Here is a 5,330-nt window from a genome sequence, read left to right as displayed (position 1 = left end):
TTGTCCCATACTAATATCATGTTTCATTGAAATAACTAAAAGTTTAAGGTAATTATTACATTATAATTGACATAACATCGCAGAGGAGCATATATAAATAAATGCTATATAAAGAATAAGAAGAATTAATTCAATTCTTGTAGTGCATCAATGCATGCTAAGAATAAGAAGGATTAATTCAAGCGAATGGCTGGCGCCCAGACGTAGAAACGTATTGCATTCCCACCGTATTGCTGTAGTGCTTCCATGTTTGCCTCGTCCCACCACGCATGTGTACCCTGTCCTTGTCTACCTTGCCTCGCCCCGTGTCTGTTGCTCCTTTCCCTGACCCCTCCGTTCTCTTCCCGCGGTAGGACCTATTAGGAGCCGGGATGAGGATGAACACACCCTGTCCGTAGGACCAGGCAAGCCGTTGCCCCATTCGTCGGTGTTCGGGCCGTGCTCCCTGTGACTCTCTGAACATACATCTGAAACACAAAATACTTGCAACATGAAACACTTGAATGCAACATACGTTTAAAGCAGATGAAACATTTAGAACATACACTTGCAACATGTGTATGAAACATATGCAACATCTAGATAAAACACTTGCAACATGAAAATACTTATTGCAATATAAGACTGAAACAGCTGAAACATTTTAAACATACTCTTGCAATATATGCGTGAAACATATGCAACATCCAAATAAGCACACTTGCAATATACGTTAAAAAAGCAAATGAAACATTTAGAACAGGGGCTTGCAATATCTGAAATATCTGAAACAATTAAAACATACTTTTGCAACATGCGCTTTTAACGCAACATCCTTGCTGCTGGGCAGAATGGAGGCTCATCGTTGTGTGGTGTTCACCGGAGGCAGCGTCCCGGCGGTAGTGGCTGCATGTCAGAAATGTCCTAATATGGCTAGAGGGGGGTGAATAACCTATTAAAAACTATACAAGATCACTAGAGCAATTTCACTACTACACTCGCACCTTTCACAACCGCGTTGTAACCCATATCGTAGTCCAATTTCGGCCTCGACAGTAAGCTGTTGGTAGTGATACTTATAGCCATCACCATCGGTATCTTAAACCGACTGGGGTGTACACTACACCGCCGTATTGGCTTATCCGTCTGTGATAAGGTCCTTACTTCCGTTGCATTGGAACATGACCCGCGCATGTGGGTATGCACTAACACCGCCGCATGACTTATGATTCGTCCATGATCAGATCCTTATTCCGTCGCATTGGAGTGTGACCCGCCTTGTGTCGAGGCAAACATCACCGTTGAAAGCTCTAGTTTGATTTTGGTAAATTAATGAAACCCTAAGTGCTAATCCTTTACTCTAAGTGGTCATGAGATAGGGTAGCACATTCCAAGTGCTGGAGCTGAAAGGATTAATATGCCTAAGAGGAGGGGGGGTGAATTGGGCTAATTCTAAAATTCTTAGCAATAATTAAAGCCTACACTTAGCCCACTTCACCCCTTGTGCCTAGAATGTGTTTCTAATGTTCTACCGCACACAAGTTTTGCAACCTAAGTTTCAATCCTACTCTAGCATGGCAATTCTATGAATGTAAAGACAAGAATTGAATTGCTCAAAGTAAATGCTTAAAGTAAAGAGAGAAGGAGGAATGCGACGATGTTTTGTCGAGGTATCAGGAGAGTCGCCACTCTCCACTAGTTCTCGTTGGAGCACCCGCGCAAGGGTGTAGCTCTCCCTTGATCCGCTCAAGGATCAAGTGCTCTCTACAGGTTGATTCTTCGACACTCTATCGTGGTGAATCACCCACAACCGCTCACAACTTGAGTTGGGTCATCCACAAGCTCCGCCGGATGATCACCAAACTCTCAATCACCACCAAGCCATCGAGGTGATGGCGATCACCAAGAGTAACAAGCATAAACTCTCACTTGACCACAAAAAGCCTAATAAGAAGGGTGGATGCACACTTTGCTACTCTTGCTTTCACTAATGAGGCCTCTCTCTTGGATTCTCAAATCTCAATCACCTCACTGGGACCTTGCTCTCCTTGGCACTCTCAAGGGTGTTTCTCAGCTGTTGAAATGAGCAAAAGTGATCCCTTGAGTGGATAGAGGAAGTGTTTATAACCCCTCATTCAAAACGAACCGTTATGTGCCTCTACGGGTGACCGGACGCTCCGGTCAGTTCTTCCTGCCACCGAGCAGTTAAGTTGTGACCGGACACAGACCAGCGTCCGGTCAGCACTGATCGGACGCGTCTGGTCATGAAAACTGCCCTCTGGAACCTTACTGATGTTGACTCTGGCACCCAGCATCCGGTCACTTTACTGCTCATCGTTCGGTCAGTAGCCGAAACCTGACCAGCGTCCAGTCATCATTGACCGGATGCGTCCGATTAGGATTCTCCCTCTCTAGGACCTTACTGGAGTTGACCAGACTCTGGCACCCAGCGTCCGGTCACATTTCACTCAGCGTCTGGTCGCAACTAGATGACTTCACCTCGATCAAATGAATTGACCGAACTCTATGCCAGCGTCCGGTCACACCAGAACCAGCATCCGGTCAATATTTGACCCTCCATTCACTTCCAACTGGTAATCATATGTGAATGAAGTTTGCTCCAATTGATCTTAGGGCTATTTAGGAGCTACCTAGTGCTAGATTTGACAAGTGTGCACCACACCTAACCCACTAGACTCACTTAGGTCAAGGTACCCATCTATACCCCCCTTAATAGTACGACCAAAGGAAAAACAAAGTCCTAAACTACTCTAAGTGTCTCTTCAACACCAAACGACACTTAGAACTAGTCCATCCTTAACCTTGTCGTCCATCCTTTGAAAACCGAAATGATTTACATCGTAGGGGCATGACAACCATGATTGCCCAATCAATTGTCATTACCATGACCTAACTTAATTGTATCTGCAAAACACACGTTAGTCACAGTAATCTTGTATTGTCATTAATCTCCAAAACCCAACTAGGGGCCTAGATACTTTTCAATCTCTCCCTTTTTGGTGATTGATAACAATACAACCTCGAGTATGTAAAAAAGATGAGGCTTTCAGCATGCTTGGTTCATATAAGCTTTTGACAATAAGAACAAAAAGAGTTAGGCAAGCTTATATGACCCAAGCCAACATGATGTACTCAATAGATATGAAATAAGCACTGAGTACAAGAAATAAAGCTCATTTGCATCGGAGTAAAACGTGGAAGCAAAACAAATGAGCATAACCAAGTGATATGACATATAAATAATTCAAAGTAGAGAGCACACATGTCACATATCACATAAATATCACATCACGTAGATATCACTGTCACATAAATATAGTTCGATGCATGAAAGTAAACATGAATAGTGTATCACACATAAAAAGCCAAATATAATAGATAAGCTCCCCCTAGATACATCGCTCCCCCTAAGTCTATCATACTCGATCCCTCTCCCCCTTTGGCGTCAAACACCAAAACCTAAGGGTCGATTAGCGGGTCTGCAGTGGACGAGTCGGGCGCTGAGGTGCGATGAGCGATCTAGAACTAGGTAGCATCATCATCTAATCCTTAGCTTTGAGCTATATGACCCTCTATCACTAGAAGTGATGCTGAAGTGGTCCGGGTCAGATCTGGTACTGGTGCGGCCTGAGATTCGCAGGTATCACTGAAGCAGGCGGCTCTGATGAGGCAACCGATGATGGGAGCGTCCCTGTAGTCCTAGTAATAGGAGCAACTATGGAAGGACCAGGGACATGTAGATCTGGCGGTGTAGGCTGCCCTGTCAACTCACTGAAGGTAGAACCAAGGCTCCTGGAAACTGGGGTGTCTGTTACAAGTAGCGATGAACTCTGAGCCGATGTGAAGCCTGTATGAAGCGGTGTGAACTACGGACCCTGGGCTATCACTGGCGAAGCAAACCACTGGGACACTTGCTCTATAGGTGAAGCAAACTGTGTAGCAGTCTATCCCTGACTCTAAAGCCCACTGGGCTATAGAACTAGGAGTCTATGAAGTGGTGGTAGGCTAGCCGAGCTGAGGTGTAAACTGTGGTGGTGGAGCCCCAATAGAAGAGACAACATGCTGCATGAATCCAAGTAACTGCTAGCTGCTGGATAGCCTGCTGCTATCGCTGGAACTCAGTCCTGTCTAGCCTGAACCTGTGCTAGAGCAGCTGCTATCTCCTGGGCCTAGCGAGCCTGATCCTGCCTCATCCGCTCAAGTATAGCAAGAAGAGCGGGGTCTGTCTGCAGGTGCAGGTGGAGCTAAGCTGGAGCCACTGGCCTCACCATCATGTCATCGAGGAGGCATCCTAGGGATATCCTAATAATCATCATCTGTACTATTGATGGGGTCGCTCTCGACCATACCCTCCTACTGAGCATCTAGCTGCTCCTCCTCTGTTGCTGCATGCCCTCTGATAGTCTCATCCTGCTAGGCTACAGACTCTGGCACCTCTGGGTGATGGCTCGGTTGGCTAGGTGTCCTCACTGCACTGTGGCGGAGCATTTGAGTCAAGTTATATGCAGGGAACTCAGTAGTAGCATCACTATACTCTACCAGCATCTCTAGAGGCCTCACTATGACTACCCTATGAATCAGAAAAGTAATCCAGTGAGCATACGATAGTTGTCTATGTCCTCTAAATCCCTCTACAAGAGTATCCTCCATCTCAGAAAGAATGACATCCCATACATCAAAGACTATATGTTGCATCAGGACATTCAGTAGCCACAACTGAATGTGAGTCAATCCCTCGCGATATCCCATCCTCGGTAGCAAGGGTCCTCCTCATGATAGCATCTAGCGGTCTGGCTATAGGAGTAAGATCCTTGGGTGTCATGCTCGACCCCTCGCCGAATGGCTCTGTGAAGCAAGGTCAGATGAGATCAGTGGGAGGCACAAGACCACCATGAGGGCATCTAGGAGGCTCTATGTGTCCATAGCAATCCTCAGTGAATGTGGATGGGTGACTCCTAGTAATATGAGGATCTCTCTGACCCTGAAGCTCATTAGCCTGTAGTCGGGGCCTCTGAATGCAAAGTGAATAAATCTGTGGCCTGGGTCAATCCAAAGTGTAGCATAGAACTCACGGACCCATGATGGAACATATCTGCCTATCCATCCAAGTAGATTTGTTAGCCCTAGCAAGTAAGAAAGATGAGGGTGGATCTGCTCTCCAGCTGCTGCTACAATGGTCTCAATAGAACAAACTCGCTGAGACCTAAATGCAACCCCACTATTAAGATATACATTATAAAAATCCTCCTGCAGTGGTGTATAGAACCCCTTTGAAGCACGCTCATCCCTCCTCGACAGGAACCAATCCTCAAACTGCACGGACCTGAGCT

This window comes from Miscanthus floridulus, chromosome 11 (genome assembly GCF_019320115.1).
Source record: "Miscanthus floridulus cultivar M001 chromosome 11, ASM1932011v1, whole genome shotgun sequence".
Taxonomy (NCBI): Eukaryota; Viridiplantae; Streptophyta; class Magnoliopsida; order Poales; family Poaceae; genus Miscanthus; species Miscanthus floridulus.
Note: the sequence above shows the minus strand (reverse complement) of the source record.